This window comes from Sminthopsis crassicaudata, chromosome 1 (genome assembly GCF_048593235.1).
Source record: "Sminthopsis crassicaudata isolate SCR6 chromosome 1, ASM4859323v1, whole genome shotgun sequence".
NCBI lineage: Eukaryota > Metazoa > Chordata > Mammalia > Dasyuromorphia > Dasyuridae > Sminthopsis > Sminthopsis crassicaudata.
In genome coordinates this window covers 656,229,333-656,251,287 of record NC_133617.1, presented here as the reverse complement: position 1 = coordinate 656,251,287, position 21,955 = coordinate 656,229,333, and positions in this window count along the sequence as shown.

The window sequence follows — 21,955 nt, the reverse complement described above, 5'->3', positions numbered from 1 at the left end:
GACCTATTTATTTAGTGCTATACCAATCAGATTCCCAAGAAAGTATTTTAATGACCTAGAAAAATAATAAAAATCATTTGGAAAACAAAAGGTCAAGAATTTCAAGGGAATTAATGAAAAAAAAATGAAGATGGCCTAACTGTACCATATGTAACACTGTATTATAAAGCAGCAGTTGTCAAAACCATTTGGTATTGGCTAAGAAAGACAGTAATTAATCAGTGGAATAGATTAGGTTAACAGACCAAATAGTCAATGATTATAGTAATCTAGTCTTTGACCAACCCAAAGAGCCCAGTTTTTGGGATAAGAATTCACTATTTGATAAAAACTGCTGGGAAAAATGTAAAGTAGTATGGCATAAACTAGGCAATGATCCACACCTAACACAGTATACACCAAGATAAGGCCAAGATGGGTTCATGATCTAGAGATAAAGAAAGAGATCATAAAATGTACTAGAAGAATATAGGATAGTTTACCTTTCAGACCTGTGGAGGAAGAAGGAATTTGTGACAAAGAAGAACTGGAACTCATAATTGAACACCAGATAGATAATTTTGATTATATTAAATTAAAAAGATTTTGTACAAGCAAAACTAATGCAGACAAGATTAGAAGGGAAGAAATAAACTGGGAAAATATTTTTACATTCAAGGGTTCTGATAATGGCATTATTTCTAAAATATATAAGAGAACTGAATCAAATTTATAAGAATTCAAGCTATTCTCCAATTGATAAATGGTCAAAGGATATTAACAGACAATTTTCAGATTAGAAAATTGAAACTATCTATAGTCATATGAAAAGGTTCTTCAACTCATTATTGATCAGAAAAATTCAAATTAAGACTACTCTGAGATACCACTAAACACCTCTCAGATTGGCTGGGATGATAGAAAAAGATAATGTTGAATGTTGGAGCGGATGTGGGTAAACTGGGACACTGATGCATTTTTGGTGGAATTATGAATGGATCCAAACATTCTGGAAAGCAATTTGGAACTATGCCCCAAGAGTTATCAAGGCATACCCTTTGATTTAGAAGTCTAGCATTTTATTTTCTTCTTTTTTTCTAGTTTATTTTTATTATACAGAGAGATAATTGTATAAATATGTATGCATATATTGGATTTAACATATATTTCTACCATTTTTAACATATATTGGACTATTTGTCATTTAGGTGCAGGAGTTGAGAGAAGGGAAAAAAATGAACAGGTGGTTTTGCAAGGGCCAATATTACAGAATTATCCATGTATATGTTTTGAAAATTAAAAAAAAAATTAATTAAAAATTTCAAAAAAGAAGTCCCGTATCATGTATTGCTGGCTCGAAGTACTTTTCCTTTGAAATAGCAAACTTCTCCAAGTGAATCAATAATTGTCTTATAGGAATTTGCTAAAAACACTTCCTATTTTTCCACATAGAGAGAAACCAAAGAAATGACCTCAATATAAAAGAAAATGGGCTGAATTAGAAATACAAGTGTATATAGAAGATGGAAGGATACAAAGGAAAAACTCATTGTTACTAAACATTAAAATTGATGGATGCCAAAACTTAAAATATTTTTTCTACAAGGTTTTAAACTTACAAATTGTACCCATGGTTATATTAATATGCTTCACAACCAACAGGTTTGATCAAAAATAATCAACAGTCTAAAAGATATTGATAGAAGCCAATGAAGGAGAGGCTTGTCAACGATCTTAGAAGGGGGAAAAATCAAATAGACTAAACATCTCAAGTTTCTTTCAAGCTAATATTGCTGTGTTTTAGGAAGAACTTACACTTCTGTGATGTTTTATTCCTTTGCTCCATAACCTCTATAAGTAACATCATCATTTCCTTCTATCAGCTAATAAATTTTAGGCAATTGTTGGAAAATAGCTATTCTCAAATTTTATTACAATTTGGGGGGACTGAATTTACTCCCATCAGAGAACAAAACAGGAAGATATCTCTTAGGGCAGACTAAGATGATATAGAATTTAACCTAAGCTTTGATGTGATTTGTTCCTGTTAATGATGACCATGTTTTTGTTTTTTAATAAAACTTGATACAATACCAGTCAATATAGTTAAAATTTATTAGATGAATGCTACATGTAATATACTGTAATAATGTCTGAGAATATGAAGCAATATCAAAATAGCACAAGAATGAATTTGGAGGCAGGAAATACATCTTGGTGTGTAATCAAAATATATTGAAATATAAAATTTTGTTGCAAAGTAATTGGGGAAAGAATTCAAAGATAGACTAAGGCTTTATCTTGAATATTTCTGAGGATCTTATAAAATAAGTAATTAACAAATGGGAAGCCATATAGACAAAAGTTCATTGATATACTGAAGTCATGCCCATCACAATCATCTACAACAAAAGAAGCTGTTTCACATTAAGAAGTATAAAGTAAGAAAGAAACTGAAACCCAGAAATATCAACATTGATGATTTATCTGATGAGTTAGTATATCAGCCATGTGAAATCTTATCTTCCGTCCCATTTCCACCCCCCCCCCAAACATATACTTTGTGAAAGTATAATCATGATGGAGGAAATGAAAGGTTAAGAACCTAACAGCCAAGGGGCAGCAGCAGCTATATGGTGGAGTGAATAGAATACCAATCTTGGAATCAGGAGGATCTGAATTCCAATCTGGCCTGAGACACTTAATACTCACTAGCTTGTGTGACCCTGAGCAAATCATTTAATCCTAATTATCTCAAAATAGAAAGAACCTAGTCTTCAAAAGATTAGAAGTTCTAGTTCTCCATTACATTGAGATTGTACCTATTTGCAATTCCTATGAGATTCAAAAATGGTGACTGCTTAATAAATGTATATTAATTAAAATATAAATGTAGAATAGGATCAAATTAGTTTCTGTGACTTTGTCACATTGCTAACATATTAAGCTTGCAGTTCTTTAAAACCTTCAGATCCATTTAATGACAAATTATATAAATATAGCTTTTCCACCCATAGGTGTGTAGTTTATTTTTAAACCAAATCTTGAGAGGACTTTATATTTACCCTATAAAATATCATTACACCATTTTTACTAAAATAAATACTATCTACCATTCCTGGCTTGGAGACCATTTTGTACCGTGACTCTGCTCTCCAATATGTTAACTATATGCACCAGCTCTGTGTCATTTTCAAATATAATAACCATGCCATTTGGATCTTCATTCAATAAGTCATAGACAAGAAATGTTAATAATTGAAAGATAAAAGGCAAATAACCATTGTTAAGTGGAAGAGAGGTAAGACTTCATCTAGGTTCACATACCACCCCTATAGCCTTCTCATTTTACAGATTAGCCAAGAAAAACAATGCGTTCATTATTTTAGACAACTGATCATTAATATCACTAATAGTCAAGAAAGTCTTCTGACTTTGTCTTCATTTTCAACAATATTTAAATTTATAGAAAATCATTTTGTGATCACCTCTACTAAAATGGATCCTTTCCAGGAAATGAGGAGTATCTAATTATTTGCCCATTTTAATTCTTGTTTACTGCAAGCAAAAACAAGGCACAGGGGAAAACATTAACAATTTCAGTTAATTGCTTTGATTGGCCTTTTAATATAGTCACATATACTTAGGAGGAACACATAATTACATTTATTACAATTGATTATAATTTCTATTTTAAAAAATGTGCTAAAAGTTTTATGATAATTAGCTTATTTTAATGATTCTTATAAAAGAAATCAAATATACACTAATTTTACTGTGTGTATAAAGTATAATAACACTGTATTCGTAATCATATTACAAAGGAAAGTTGGAAAAATTTTTATATGTATGAAATTTCTTACAAGCTTAAAACCAATCATTTGGTCTGTTGCTCTGACTTTATTAGTATTTATATAAATAGTCTTAATTCTTCCTCTCAAAACAGTAATGTACAAGATAATCCTCAAAAGCCTATACTTCTTTTAAATGTGTTATAAGAAGGTTGTGAGATAGGTTCCTTTAAAAATACATGTATATTTTGTTAATGTCTTTTGGTAGTTGGCTTTTTTACACCACAGTTATTTTCCAGTAAACCTCCTGCTTTACAGAATATTCCACTGCAGCAAATAAAACAATCAAACCAACGGACACAGTCTCCAAGAGTAAACAGCCAATGCAACATTCCATAACCATAATCCACCAACTCTCTCTAGACAGAAGAGGAACATTTAATCATGGTCCATTAATTGCTTTCAATCAGAAATGTAATTAAACTTTAATTCTTGTTATTAACTTTTATATCAATTATAGTGATTTTATATGCTGTTCTCACATTCCCACTATCATCCTCTTCTGTTCTTGCTCATATTTGAAGAGAAATAGAAAATTTTATGGAAATATGCTAGGCTCACTAAAAATTTAAATTACCTAACTTCGCCTGAATCCTCATTACAATAAGAAAATCCTTTTACTTCTCCCTAAATATATTCTTTAAACCACTCTCCACTCTGAACTTTCTCTTTTCTCCATAAACCTCTTCAAAGCACTATCTCACCTTAAATATATATATTTCGCTGCTTTACTACTTGCCTAGAAACACACCAAGTTTGTTTTTTTTTTTCTTTTGAGGTTTTTCTCATAGCTGCTCTTAAATTTTCTGTTGAGTTTTTGTCTTGATCTTCCATGTCACCATTGTAACCTTTTATAGTCAGATTATTTTTTATAATTTTTTTTACACATTTCATCCCTCTTTTTTCTTTAAAGGGGAACCTTGTTTCCCTTTACCTACAAGTACTAGTCCTTCTCTTAGCCCTAAAACTGTGATGAGGTCTGCTTCTCTCTAGCACAAATCTTAGTGTTTCTTTGATCTTTGGATTAGAAACCAGGTCCCTCACTCCATTGTGAAGGGCCAGAAGCACTCTTCTCTGCCCTGGATCCCTATTCCACTAAGTGACAAGTATTATCACTACTTTTCTAGCTGAAATTGTGACTTGTACCCCTGCTGTCCTGTAGGTGTAAGTACTACTGATCCTTTCTGCCTTGGAATTAAGACCAGGACTCCTGCTCCCTGTGAGAGCCCATAAAATTATTTTTAACACTTCTTTTAAAATGTTTATAAGTCAATATAATAAGATTATGTCTACTCAATGAATATAATTGTGTTACATCATGTGATTGGATACTATGACTATTGATTTATTTTAAAATTTCCTTAAGATATTTTATTAGTCACATTACATTGTAAACTCAAAATAAGCTTCAAGTCAATTGCAACTCTACTGATTTTTTTAAATTTTAATTGTTATCAAGTTAGATCTACCATGCCTATGTAAAAGATTGTTCACACAAAAATGACTTAATTTTCTTCTCTATGAGTCACATTTTGTTATAATAGCACATTGTCAATGTGACTTTAAATAGGTTTTCTTTCAATACATCATTACAACTTCCTGCCTTCTGTCATCTGCAGATTTGTTAAGCATCCATTTGTTCAGTTAAAGAATTGTTAACAAAGAGAGGCCAAAGAGATTGCTTTTAAGGATTTCTATTCAATGCCTTTTCAAATTGACAAGCAGAATTATTAATCAATACTTTTTCAAATTGTTTCAGTTATTCAGTCAGCCATAAATCCACCTAAGTACACCAAAAACTAATCTATTTCACTTAAAATATATAGTGCCAAACGTTGGCAATGATTTTCTAAAGTCAAAATTTTCTAAGTTCATGATTATCCCTTGATAATGATGTTATACCAACAAAAATTGCCGCAATTGGGTTTTCTTAAGAGGAAGATCTAAGTTGGCAATAATTGGAACTGATAGATTACATTGATTTATAAAAGCATGTGAGAAGTTAGAGATAGTGTTACAAAGAGGTAAGATGAGACTTAAAACAAGTAGTCTGTATCAGAATTTCCTATAAGTCTATCTAACAATTTAGTAGATCTCAGCATTGAAGCATATGGTTTTAGGCAACATATGGATTTCTAAGTAAAATTGTGAAATCTGAAAGCAAGCAACAAAGAATCAGGTACAGAACAATGCAGAGGCTGAACAGTAGGTCTTAGAAGGACTGGCAATACTGCAAACTTGAATACTGAAACTGTAGAGTTTCTTTTTTTTTTTTTAATAAATGTTAAACATTAATTTTTTTAATTTTTTATTATATATATATATTTATAATATTATCCCTTGTATTCATTTTTCCAAATTATCCCCCCCTCCCTCTATTCCCTCCCCCCGATGACAGGCAATCCCATACATTTTACATGTGTTACAATATAGTCTAGGTACAATACATGTGTGTGAATATCATTTTCTTGTTGCACAATAAACATTAGAATCCGAAGGTACATGTAACCTGGGCAGACAGATATTAGTGCTAACAATTTACATTCACTTCCCAGTATTTCTTCTCTGGGTGTAGCTACCTCTGTCCATCATTGATCAACTGGAAGTGAGTTGGATCTTCTTTATGTTGAAGATTTCCACCTCCATCAGAATACATCCTCATACAGTATTGTTGTTGAAGTGTACAGTGATCTTCTGGTTCTGCTCCTTTCACTCAGCATCAGTTGATTTAAGTCTCTCCAAGCCTCTCTGTATTCCTCCTGCTGGTAATTTCTTACAGAGCAATAATATTCCATAACCTTCATATACCACAATTTACCCAACCATTCTCCAACTGATGGACATCCATTCATCTTCCAGTTTCTAGCTACAACAAAAAGAGCTACCACAAACATTTTGGCACATATATGTCTCTTTCCGCTCTTTAGTATTTCTTTGGGATATAATCCCAGTAGTAGCGCTGCTGGGTCAAAGGGTATGCACAGTTTGATAACTTTTTGGGCATAATTCCAGATTGCTCTCCAGAATGGCTGGATTCTTTCGCAACTCCACCAGCAATGTATTAGTGTCCCAGTTTCCCCACATCCCCTCCAATATTCATCATTATTTGTTCCTGTCAACTTAGCCAATCTGACAGGTGTGTAGTGGTATCTCAGAGTGGTCTTAATTTGCATTTCTCTGATCAGTAGTGATTTGGAACACTCTTTCATGTGAGTGGATATAGTTTCAATTTCTTCCTCTGAGAATTGTCTGTTCAAATCCTTTGACCATTTATCAATTGGAGAATGGTTCGGTTTCTTATAAATTAGGGTCAGTTCTCTATATATTTTGGAAATGAGACCTTTGTCGGAACCTTTGTTTTTAAAAATATTTTCCCAATTTGTTACTTCCCTTCTAATCTTGTTTGCATTAGTATTATTTGTACAGAAACTTTTTAGTTTGATGTAAACAAAATCTTCTATTTTGTGATCAATAATGATCTCTAGTTCTCCTCTGGTCATAAATTCCTTCCTCCTCCACAAGTCTGAGAGGTAGATTATCCTCTGTTCCTCTAATCTATTTATTATCTCCCTCTTTATGCCTAAATCATGGACCCATTTTGATCTTATCTTGGTATATGGTGTTAAGTGTGGATCCATATCTAATTTCTGCCATACTAATTTCCAGTTTTCCCAACAGTTTTTTCTGAATAATGAATTTTTATCCCTAATGTTGGTATCTTTGGGTTTGTCAAAGATTAGGTTGCTGTATCCTTTTTTTTCCTTTGTATCTAATCTGTTCCACTGATCTACCGGTCTATTTCTTAGCCAATACCAAATGGTTTTGGTGACTGCTGCTATATAATATAGCTTTAGATCAGGTACACTTAGACCACCTTCCTCTGAGTTTTTTTTCATTAGTTCCCTTGCAATTCTCGACCTTTTATTCTTCCATATGAATTTTGTTGTTATTTTTTCTAGGTCATTGAAATAGTTTCTTGGGAGTCTGATTGGTATAGCACTAAATAAATAGATTAGTTTGGGGAGTATTGTCATCTTTATTATATTCGCTCGGCCTATCCAAGAGCACTGAATGTCTTTCCAATTATTTAAATCTGATTTTATTTTTGTGGCAAGTGTTTTGTAATTTTTCTCATATAATTCCTGACTTTTCTTTGGTAGATGGATTCCCAAATATTTTATACTCTCAACATTTGTTTGGAATGGAATTTCTCTTTGTATCTCTTGCTGTTGCATTTTGTTAGTGATATATAAAAATGCCGAGGATTTATGTGGATTTATTTTGTATCCTGCCACTTTGCTGAAATTTTGAATTATTTCTAGTAGCTTTTTAGCAGAGTCTTTGGGGTTCTCTAAGTATACCATCATGTCATCTGCAAAAAGTGACAGTTTAATTTCCTCATTTCCTACTCTAATTCCTTGAATCTCTTTCTCGGCTCTTATTGCCGAGGCTAGCGTTTCTAATACTATATTGAATAGTAATGGTGATAGTGGGCAACCTTGTTTCACTCCTGATCTACTGGGAAAGGTTGCAGTTTATTTCTATTGCATATTATGCTTACTGAAGGTCTTAAATATATCCTCCTGATTATTCTAAGGAATAGTCCATTTATTCCTATACTCTCAAGAGTTTTTAGTAGGAATGGATGTTGGATTTTGTCAAATGCTTTTTCTGCATCTATTGAGATGATCATATGGTTCTTATTAATTTGATTATTAATATGGTCAATTATATTAATAGTTTTCCTAATATTAAACCAGCCCTGCATTCCTGGAATAAATCCTACTTGATCATAGTGTATTATCCTGGAGATGATTTTCTGAAGTCTTTTTGCTAATATCTTATTTAAGATTTTAGCATCAATATTCATTAAGGAGATTGGTCTATAATTTTCTTTCTCAGTTTTCGATCTACCTGGTTTAGGTATCAATACCATGTCTGTGTCATAAAAGGAGTTTGGTAGGACTCCTTCATCCCCTATTTTTTCAAATAATTTATATAATATTGGGACTAATTGTTCTTTAAATGTTTGGTAGAAGTCACATGTGAATCCATCTGGCCCTGGGGATTTTTTCCTGGGGAGTTGATTAATAGCTTGTTCTATTTCTTTTTCTGAAATGGGACTATTTAAGCAATTTATCTCCTCCTCTGTTAATCTAGGGAGCCTATATTTTTGGAGGAAGTCATCCATTTCACTTAAATTATCAAATTTATTGGCATAAAGTTGGGCAAAGTAACTCCTTATTATTTCTCTAATTTCCTCTTCATTGGTGGAAAGATCCCCCTTTTCATTTGTAAGACTATCAATTTGATTTTCCTCTTTCTTTTTTTTGATCAAATTTACCAAAGGTTTATCTATTTTATTGGCTTTTTCATAAAACCAACTCTTGGTTTTATTTATTAATTCAATAGTTTTTTTTACTTTCAATATTATTGATTTCTCCTTTTAATTTTTGTATTTCAAGTTTAATTTTTGGTTGGGGGGAAACTGTAGAGTTTCAAGGAAAAAAATCAAATAATGGGTTGATGGGAGGAGGAATATTACTAGAGAAAGAAAAAGATGGAGAGCAAGAATCTGATCATAAGACTCCAGATTATAAAATTAGATGACTATATTTGAGATTTGGGCATTCTGTGCCCATATTTGGATAAATCATGCAGTTTAGGGAAAGCATGCAGATATAATTCCCTCAAAGTTACTAACATATTTGACAGTTTCTTTTCTTTGCTTTCTTTTTTTAATGAGAAATGGATGATATGGTCTTTGATTATTTGGTAATTAGATGGATCGGGAAATTTATATGACTGGACAAGCAGCTGATGGGTACCCATCTTCAGTGAAATTCTTGAAGTATTTTTGGGGAGAGAGAGAGATAAAGGGAGAGAGACAGAAGTTTCCTGAATTTTCAAAACATTTACCTCGTTTGTTGTCTTATCATTATTATTAAGCTAATACATTCCCTAGAGATCATTGCGGTTTTCCTTATCTTCTCAAAGTTACAGATCCAAAACAACAAAATTACTCTATGAAGAATATTATAACCTTTCTGAAAGCTAGATTGAACTTCTGGGAAGGACTTAACAATGGGAACTTAGAAACATGTGTATATATGGAAGTTCTAGGTGGTAATTCCAATACTATAGAAATTATTTGGGAAAATAGGCAAATGAGAACTCCTACAAAACTTTTTTTTTCTTTAAGATACACAAATGTAATTGATACATAAATCAGGAAGAACACTCCATCAAAAGACATAAACTCAGAGACAGAGTGAGACAGAGAGAACTACAAATCAATTTCTTTAATGAATGTTGTTGCAAAAAAGTAAATATAATATAGACAATGAGGTTACAGTAACATTACAGAACTCATACATTGGCCAGATCATGTTATAATAGGAATACAGGACTGATTCAGTATTAGGAAAACTATCAACATAATTGACCCTATCAATAACAAAACTAAAAGAAATAGTGCAATCAAAATAGGCAGTAAGGAAACAAAACTCTTAGTTTTTGAAGACATGAAAGTATGTATAAGAGAATCCTGGAGAATCACTTAAAATCAGTTAAAACAATTTTAGTCCAGTTACAGAATACACCCACATAAACCATCAGCATTTATATATATATATATATATATATATATATATATATATATATATATATATATATATATATATTTATATATATTAACAACATAGTCAAGTTAGAGGTGATAGAAATATGAATTTCATTTAAAATAACTGTAGATAATAGAGAATACTTGGAAATCTCCAAAGAAAATCCCAGGAACTACTATGAATACAATTACTATGAACACATTTCCCACAGAATACAGATAGATACAAACAATTGGAAAAATATTTTCTAAAGTGATACAAATGATTTCTGTCTAAACTATGCAGCCAAGATGAGCAAAAAAAAGCAAACCTAAGAAAAATGTTAATGAAAGTTTCTCTGACAAATGTTTCATTTATCAAATATATAAAGAACAGAGTCAGTTTAAAAGAATACAATTAATTTCCCCAATTGACAATTTGCCAATACATATGAACGATGAATTTTCAGAAAACAAAATCAAAACAATTTATACTCATGAAAATGCTCCTAGTAACTGTAAGAGGAAAAAGTATAAAACAATCCTATCCACCTGCAGAAAAACAACTAATCACATCTTAATGAAATTAAAACCTATTTTAATATATTCCTTTTTTAACTTTCTTTACCCTTTTTCTATATTTTAATCTATTGCCTTTCACAATGTGATTATTATGAACATATATTTTCTATTATTTCCTATATATAACTGGTGTCAAACTTGCTTGCTTTTTCAATGATGAGTAAGGGAAGGCAAGGAGAGAATTTTGAACTCAATTTTTTTTTTTAAGTTGAAAAGTGTCTTTACCTACAGTTGGAAATAATAAAGACTATTTAAAAATATTTTCAACAATAATATGGCCTCACCAATCAACAAATTTTTTTAGTGACTTTTCATTTTAATTTTTAAAGGAAGTACTTCTGATCTAATGAATATTATCTCATTCAATTAGGTCCATTTTTTTCGTCTGTTACAGACTTTGTAATTCAAATTGCTCTCCAGCTTTATTTATTTTACAAATTTAAAATGCATGTCCTCATTTAAAATTATATGAAGCACTCTCCTTTATGTTATTTCCTTTGATAAATATATTAAAAACTATGGTATCAAGTTGACATCCCTAGATCCATTACATAGACCTTCAAATTTGTGCACACAGAAATACATAGACATACATAGACTTTGTATGTATGTATATGTGTATGGGGGGCAACAAACGTTTTCAGTTGGGTCCTACACTTCCCATTCCCATATGGGGTTTTCTTGGCAAAGACACTATTTAAAAATGAGAAAATGGACACTAAGAGGGTTAAGTGACTTTACTAAAGTCACACAACTGGTATGTAAGAAGCCAGATTTTAACTCAGGAAGATGAGGTCTGACACAAGGTTTGGCACTCTGTCCACTGAGCTGCATAGATACATAATCTCTCAGTTCTGTAGGCAATTTTATTAACCCATAAGACTAGTAGCAGTGGAAAAGTTAGCAGTTAATAAATATTTGTTGAATGATGATAAGGTTATTAAAGGAATGAAATCATAAGTGGATTCCCTATCCGTAACATGTTTTTACTTTCATAGTCTCCAAATAATTTATAGTCTAAAAAATCAGAAATAAAGGAATATCTTTATCTGGATCATGGAATTTAAAATAGCTACTTTAACACTCTCCTAACTACTACAATTAATAGTATGAGTATAATTGCCATAGCATTGAAAATATGAATATATCATAAAATATGATTTTTCTATTCTAAGTCAATGTAAGTAAAATACTGCCTGCATCCCTTACCATTTAACAAATGTGCACTTCAGTATATTTCAAACTTTTATTTTAAATATTTAAAATTAATATTTAATATTCATTCAAAGATATATCAACCATCTACTAGGACATACAATACATAGCTTAGTGTCAGGCACAGGGAAATGCGAAAATGCGTATTAGATACATTGCCTGTCCTCACAGATTTTATAGTCTCAGTAGAATGTATAATTCAATAGACTAAATACACAAATTTAGATAAGAGAATTAGAATATGTGAAACAAAGTGTATATAAAGTCTGAGAAGGAAATATAGGTTCAAGACATCAATAAGATCACGATTTGTTGCCTTAGACATCATAAGGTAATACATTTTAATAACCTCATTTTTAACCTCCCTCTAAAAGAGTGTTATGAAATGTACCACTGGCATATTATATTCTGTAATATTCCTTAATTATTTTCCTTTTCAATAAAAGTTATTAGAAATAATTCACAACTTTAGCAAAGTTGCAGGATACAAAATAAATCCACATAAATCCTCAGCATTTCTATACATTACCAACACAATCCAACAGCAAGAGATACAAAGAGAAATTCCATTCCAAAAAAATGCTGATAGTATAAAATATTTGGGAATCCATCTACCAAAGAAAAGGCAGGAATTATATTAGCAAAATTATGAAACACTTGCCACAAAAATAAAGTCAGATTTAAATAATTGGAAAGACATTCAGTGCTCTTGGATAGGCCGAGCGAATATAATAAAGATGACAATACTCCCCAAACTAATCTATTTATTTAGTGCTATCCCAATCAGACTCCCAAGAAACTATTTTAATGACCTAGAAAAAATAACAACAAAATTCATATGGAAGAATAAAAGGTAGAGAATTGTAAGGGAACTAATGAAAAAAAAAAGTCAGATGAAGGTGGTCTAGGTGTACCTGATCTAAAGCTATATTATATAGCAGCAGTCACCAAAAAACCATTTGGTATTGGCTTAGAAATAGACCAGTCATTCAGTGGAACAGATTAGCTACAAAGCACAAAAAAGGGTACATCTATAGCAATCTAGTGTTAGACAAACCCAAAGATACCAACATTTGGGATAAAAAATCATTATTTGAAAAAAAACTGTTGGGAAAACTGGAAATTAGTATGGCAGAAATTAGGTATGTATCCACACTTAACACCATATACCAAGATAAAATTAAAATGGGTCCATGATTTAGGCGTAAAGAATGAGATCATAAATAGATTAGGAACAGAGAATAGTCTACCTCTCAGATCTTATGACCAGAGGAGAACTAGAGATCTTTATTGATCACAAAAAAAGATTTTGATTACATCAAACTAAAAAGTTTCTGTACAAACAATACTAATACCTTTTTCGTAATAGCTAGAAACTGGAAGATGAATGTATGTCCATCAATTGGAGAATGGTTGGGTAAATTATGGTATATGAAGGTTATAGAATATTATTGCTCTGTAAGAAATGGCCAGCAGAATGAATTCAGAAAGGTTTGGAAAGACTTACATGAACTGACGCTGAGATGAAATGAATAGAATCAGAAGATTGCTATACACTTGAACAACAATGCTGTATGAAGTTGTATTCTGATGGAAGTGGATATCTTCAACATAGAGAAGATCCAACTCACTTCCAGTTGATAAATGATGGATAGAAACAACTACACCCAGAGAAGGAACACTGGGAAGTAAATGTAAATTTTTAGCACTACTATCTATCTACCCAGGTTACTTATACCTTCAGAATCCAATTCTTAACGTGCAACAAGAAAATTAGATTTACACACATATATTGTATCTAGGTTATTCTGTAACACATGCAAAATGTATGGGGTTCCCTTTCATCTAGGGGATGGAGTAGAGGGAGCGAGGGGAAAATATGGAAAAATGAATGCAAGGGATAATGTTATAAAATATGCATATATACTGTTAAAAATTATAATTATAAAATTAAAAAATATATAAAAAAGTAACTAAGGTTCAGAAAAACTAAGATAAAGAGAAAATATCTTATAAACATGAAAATGACCAGGACAATTGCAGGGAAGAGAGAAGTTGAATTGGGGAAATAAACCATAGCTTCTTAAACTCTGGGTTGCAACCCTATATGGAGTCTCTTAACTAAATGTGGGAGTCAAGAAATTATAATCCTCAATGAATATATGATTTGTATTCCTGTTTTAAAAAATATTTTCTTTTTCAGTAACATTTTTAAAATTAAAGAAATAGAATACTGCATGTTTAAGATATAATTAGATTGGCAGTTTTGTACAATATCTTCAAGATTAATATTTTTTTCTAAGAAAAATTCTAGTCCATAGATTGAATAAAATGAAATAAAACTGACAGGAACGAAGAATACAAAAAAAAAATACAGATGCTACATTTTTTCAATAACTTAAGTTTTTGAAGTAGTATAAAAATAGATTTACTGGCAAATTTATTCTAAAATAATTCTGTCAAATAATCTTTCGCTTCAAATAAACATATGATAAAAATATTTTAAGTCTTTTCATGCATCCATAAATCACCTTTAACTTTGTAAACAATAGTTAAATCTTTAACCGCTTTAAGGTCTTCAGGAAGATATTTCCATTCGGGCTTACATTTATGAGAAACTGTAACAAAAGCAGAGATAAGAACAATTGTCTGATTTTAAATGAAGTTTTCAATGAGTATTTCAATAATAAAGGACTTTAGAAATCTCCTAGAGTTACCTTATTTTTAAGGTAGACAATAACTCTGTTTTTATATGACTGGATAATCTTACAAGCCCAAAGGATATGAAGATTATATTTCATTTATAGAAACATTCTCATTGGTTCAATATGCTATATTTCTTGATGAAGACTTAAGAGGAACTTTTACAAAATTAAATAGAAGCAAAACAATAGGTCCTGTACCTACAACTAAATAATTTTGGGGAGGGGGTATTAATGTTTATATAACTTTCATCCTACTGCTTATATGATGCTTGTCCTTTAAGTTACATCTAATGATAAGTTAAATATATAATAACAATTAGTATAAAAATACAAGAGACATCCTGGTACAATGGATGAAGAGCTCATGTCAAGGTTAGCAGTCAAAGTCTGGAACCAAATACTCTTTCATATACATACAATGTGAACCTAGATAAATCATTGCTCCATAAATTCACCCAAGATTATTCATTACCAAAAAAAAAAGCTTAACCTGGCTAGAAAGAATGATTCCTTTTTCCCCATTCTGGGATTACTCCATGCCAACCTCCATATAATAATGATAACATGAAAATAAACACATTTCTTTAAGCCTTCAAAATATAAAATAATTTTTCCCACTCCAATCTTGTGAAATAAGTATTCCCTCCAATCAAATATTTGCCCAAAATTGGACAAACTGCTTCAGTGAATTTGATATTTATATTACTAATGACCTAACTTCCCTGAAAGTTTTCTACTCAGATTCTTTTAAAATAGATAAGGCTCTTTTCTAGTGACAATCCCCAGCTCAATAGAATTGCTTTTAAAACGCACTTAAGTGAAACAAAATAAAATACTGAAGTTTAACTCCACCCCCCCCCTTTAACTCCATATCATACAAATATGATAGTATGGTTTTCATCCTGGTGGGTTTTTTTTTTCATTCTATCAAAAGAGTTCAAATAATGGTTAATGAAAAAGGACGAATCAGTACTGAATCTAATTGAATGATTTGTCATTCCCCTAAATAAGCACAGCTTTTGAATAGCAAAACCAAATGGAATGAATTTAATTATTCATGATAATAACATATATGTAATATGTCCTGTGGTTTGTGAAGCAGTTTATAAACATTTCATTCTCATAAAAATGCTCTGAGAAAAAGTGATTTTAGATATGAGAAAACTGAAGCAGAGAGAGATTAAATATTATTACTCAAGCTTCACATAACTAGTAACTGAGTGAGGCCATTTTTGAATTCAATCAGATATTTTCTAACTCCTGGTATAGTTCTATATCCACTTTTCCAACTAGCTGTCTATTCATGACAGGATCAATGCAGCCTATATAAAAAAGCCATTAAAACAATTAAAGAATAAAATAAAAATTTATAGCCTTGGCACTTATATTTAAGACCTCAAGCACAATTTCATAGCCATTTTCTGAACTGGGTTTCTTAGTGTTCCTCTGACTATACTTTTATCCCCAAAACTCAGATTTTGCATTTTCCCATTATGCTAATCAAACAATGAATTTATAAAGCCTCTTACAACCCTACTTCACAAATATTTGAGTTACTTCCTGGGGCAATCAGTAGTAACCATACTCACTCTGAAACTCTGAGTAAATTGTTGATGATCACCTAGGGATGTATAAGGCTCAAGGATCTAGTTACAATGGTTACTTTGACTATAGTCACTAATTATTGGACACACTTAAACTAATACACTAATATTCTGATAGTCATTTGCATCAATCTCACCAACACTGAAGAGAGTATGAAACTATGTTCCCATTTGATCATGGAGTCTCAGGCCCTCCTGGGAAAGCATATCTCCCCAGACAAGTTAGGTGTCTTTATTCAATTAGAAATTTTGGTCCAAAAGCATCCCATTGGTCTTTTGGGGATGCCAGACCCTTTCAGGAAATTCCAATTAGAGATCTGGGCCTGATATTGAAAAGCATCTAAGCCTGGGGACTTTGGCTTTTTTTCAATGTGAAATATGAGCCTCAAGATTTATTTTTAAAGGGTAATTCCTGAATACATTCTTTGCAGAATGTCCAAAGTAGGACCCTGCCCACCGAGAAGGCATTCTCTTCTCAGTGCCAGCCTCCATTTCCCTAATAGGACTTTGCCACTAAAGAAGTCAGTCTCTTAGCAAAACTGGATTCCTATCCAACAATAAACTTCCATTTTTTTCCATTTAATATTTTGGATTCACAAATTCTTTCATGAAAAACTGCCGCCTCTCACCAAAAGGAGATTTCCACAACTCTCTTGATTGCCACTAACCTCATCATTTTTGGTTCCCTAACTGGGAAAACCCCGAAAATCTGGATGAGGTAAAAGCTTTTTTTTATTGATTTATTTATTTTTGTTTATTCTATAGGCAGGATACTCAAACAACTGGGAAGGGTTGAGTTGTCAAGAGGAACAGGCTCAAGTATTATTTTCTCAGAGACATCTGATATGAGCATACCTGCATTCTCTGACAAAAAGGCCCCCCAAACTATTCAGGGATCATTTTGTCATCTCTATCTCTAGAGAAGTCTAGAGAAGGATGGGGTGCTATAGAATCAGGTAAACTAAGGCTTTTTTCTGGCCAAAAAATGGACAAAATAACTCTCTTCTGGGAGTCCTTTCTTAAGCAGAGACAAATTTTGCTTGAAAAATCTTGAGACTGGAAAGCTTAACATGCTGCTTAGATTTGCTGGATGGAAATCAGGCTTCCTCCATCCATCTCCTCTAGAGACAAAGGAACCTGCCTTTGCATCTCTAGGCACTCCTAAATCCCTTTCAGAAATACTATTTCTCTCACCTGAACTAAATCCTGGGACTTACAGTTTTTTTTTTTTTTCAGCATGTTGATTTTAACCTCTACCCTCTGGCAGAAATTGCTAAGGCCATTTGTTTGACAAACCCAAAGACCCCAGTTTTGGGGGTAAGAATTGACTGACAAAAACTGCTGGGAAAATTAGAAATTAGTATGGCAGAAACTACGCATTGACCCACTCTGAACAACACACACCAAGATAAGGTCAAAATGGGTTCATGATCTTGGCATAAAGAATAAGATTATAAATAAATTAGAAGAATATAGGGTAATTTAGCTCTCAGACATGTGGAGGAGGAAGGAATTTTTGACCAAAGAAGAATTAGATATCGTTATTGATCACAAAATGGAAAAATTTGATTATACCAAATTAAAAAGCTTTTGTACAAACAAAACTAATGCAGACAAGATTAGAAGGGAAACAATAAACTGAGAAAACATTTTTAAAATCAAAGATTCTGATAAAAGCCTCATGTTCAAAATATAGAGAGAATTGAATCTAATTTGTAAGAAATCAAGCCATTCTCCAATTGATAAATGGTCAAATGATATGAACAGACAATTCTCAGATGAAAAAATTGATACTATTTCTAGCCATATGAAAAGGTTTTCTAAGTCATTATTAATCAGAGAAATACAAATTAAGACAACTACCCACCTGCCAGATTGGCTAGCATGACAGGAAAAGATAATGCTGAATGTTAGAGTGGATGTGGGGAAACTAGGGCACTGATATATTGTTGGTAGAATTGTGAATTCATCCAGCCATTCTGGAGAATGATTTGGAACTATGCTCAAAAAGTTATCAAATTGTGCATACACTTTGATCCAGCAGTGCTAGTACTGGGCTTACAATCCAAAAAAATCTTAAAGAAGGAAAAGGAACTTGTATGTGCAAGAATGTTTGTGGCAGCCCTCTTTGTAGTGGCTAGAAACTGGAAACTGAGTGATGCCCATCAATTGGAGATTGGCTAAATAAATTGTGGAATATGAATGTTATGGAATAATATTGTTCTGTTAGAAATGACCAGTAGGATGAATACAGAAAGGCCTGGAAAGACTTAAATGAACTGATGCTGAGTGAAATGAGCAGGACCAGGAAATTATTACACACTTCAACAACATTTCTATACGATGATCAGTTCTGATAAATGTGGCTCTCTTCAACAATGAGATGAACCAAATCAGTTCCATTTGTTCTATAATGAAGAGAACCTGCCATATACAGCAAAAGAACTCTGGGAAATGAGGGTAAACCACTACATAGCATTTCTACTCCCTCTGTTTTTGTCTGCTTATATTTTTGATTTCCTTTTCAGGTTCATATTACTTTATTTCTAAGACCAAGTTTTCTTGTGCAGCAAAATGACTAAGGTTATGTACACATATATTGTATTTAACAAATACTTTAACATATTTAACATATATTAGTGTACTTGCTATCTGGGGGAGGGAGTGGGGGAAAGTAGGAGAAAAGTCGGAACAGAAGGTTTTTGCAATGTTGCAAGGTTTTTCAATGTTGAAAAATAACCCATGCATATATCTTGTAAATTAAAAGCTATAATAAAAATATAACTCATTGGAAACAGAGTAGGGATCCAAAAGAAATCATCTTTCATGGGATTTTGTCTCAAATCTTACTCAATAAATTTAACTTATAAGAACCAACATCATAGACTAATTTAAAGGGAATCAATAAGGAAAAATATTCATGAAAATATAAATCATGGGTCTAAAATTGGCAATAGTAATTTAGTAGTCCAAAAGAAAGATAGAGGTAGAGATGAGTATTATATGACACTAAAAAGTAAAGTTGTCTAAGAAAGGCAAAAATATTAATTATCCTCTATGAATAAGATTTAAGCAAGGACCAACACAAAAGGATTCTGAATGGGGAGTTGGACTGGTAGTTCTGAAAACTTACTTGCATCAGGAATGGATTAAAGAGGAAGTAAGATACCAAGAAACTATAAAGAAAGAGGGAAGGAGGAAGGGGGAGAGAATAGGATAAGGTGGGGTATTATAAGAAGGGTGTATAGACATATGGAAATGGGACAAAAGTATGTATATTAATGGGGAATGGAAAGATTAAAAGGAAAGGGAAACAGGATAAAGTGGGATACAGAAGGATATTTAATGAGAGTGGGATAAAGTGTATAGATTAATAGGATAAAGATAGAGTGGGGAAGGAGAAAATAAGATGGATGTATAGGTGGGAGTTGTTGAGGTTAATTTATATTAGAAGGCAAGTCAACCCGTAAAGTAAGAAGAGTTAGCCAGTATAGGAAACAGAAGACATACATAGACATAACAATGTAGAGTAGAATTAATTAGAAAAAAATAGGGGTAGTAATCACTGATTCCAAAATCAAATGTAATGTCGTGTCCATGTATGTGTGTGTGTGTATATATATATATATATATATATATATATATATATACGCAATGTATATGTATATATGTATATGCATATGCCCCTTTGTGTATGTGGATATGGATATATTTTTGTGTGTCTCCATATATACATAAAATTATCTGTGCTTGATTGCACAGCCTGCTTGGGAGAGAAGAGAGGGAGAAAAAAATAAAGCTTGGGAGAGATGACAGGGAGAAAAAATAATAAAGTAAGAAGTGCCTAGCAGAGAAAACTTACAAGGAAGCAAAGTTGGACACATAAATATGGCTTATGTTAAATACACTTTACTTTTCATACACATTATATATATATATATATATATATATATATGTGTGTGTGTGTGTGTGTGTGTGTGTGTGTGTATACACACATTTATACACATATTTTTAAATTGAAATTTATTACATATTTTAAATTCTTCCCAATGTTCTGTTGGGCACATTTTTTTTTCCTTTTTCTATCTCTTCTATTTTGCTTTTTCTTCACTTTGCATTTAAGATTGAAATATATTAAAAAAAGAAAAAATATTCTGTCTGTTAAAAAAAAACAATGAGTGTTTTAGAGAAACATGATAGGGTTTATATGAACTGATGCAAAATAAAGTCAGATGAACTAGGAAATCTTAGCACACAGTAACAGTAAAGTTATGATAAACTGAAAGACTTGGACTACTATGATGAAAATCAAATATATATTGAGTATAGAACTAAGTCAAATTCTTAAAAATATGAGTTTTAATCATTCTTTTATACTAAGTTGAGGAAAAGGTGCCCATTTGCTTCTGTACAGAATGGTTTCCTTTTCCTGAACTATAAGTGAAATCACAGGTCTAGTTCCGATATTAAATTGGGCATTCTTGTACATTGTTCCCATCATCAAATTGTAATTGGTCAGGTTTATTTTCACTGTGGCCTATTTGCTGTCAGTACACTTTTCCTGATCTTTGACTCTTCTCCCAGATTCCCAGCTATCTTCCATAACCTAGTATGGTTGACCTGTGATTTGAACAGTTAATCCCAGATAAATGCAATTTTCATGATATAGATATTTCTCTCTCCTCTTCCCCTTGCCCTTTTTAGAGATTCTTTTTCCATAAATTATTGTATTCACTTATCTATGTACATATTGCAAATCTCCCAATAAAATATAAGATCCTAAAACGAAGGAAATGAAGAGACATAATGGGAACAGGGGAAGGATTCTCAGAGGCTCTAGGACTTTAGGCCCAAGTTTCAGGACATCACATGACTCAGAGGATGGTAGGGCAGAAAAAGTCAGACCTTTGGCCTAAGTTTCAGGAAGACTCATGATTTCTGAAAAAGAGACAACATTGCTGGTCATTGGTCAGTAGTTCTATTCATTCACTGAACCCAAATCTTCTCCCATTTAATCCAACCCCTCTTTCTGGCCTGGGGCCCCATGCCATGCCAGGCTGTTTCCTGTATGTTCTGGGACCTCTCCTTGCATAGAATCCATGCTTTGTTTGCATCTGGAGATACATTCAGAGTAGCCCATCTGAGTCAGGGGGTCACACAGATTCCTAATTTTTATTCATTTGTAATGATTTTTTGCTTCAGAATAAGATTTTTTCTTCCACAACCTGAGAAATGTTGTTTAGTGTGTAAGAGTTGTAATTATTTCACTTAGATCCCTTGCTGTCTTGGGAAGAGTGGGGTTAAAGGAGTGAAGGAGAAACACTGGGATCACAAATTTTGACAAAATTGAAAGTTGAATTCTCTACATTTGGAAAAATACTCATTTCAAGATTAAAAATTATTTTTAAATACATGAAA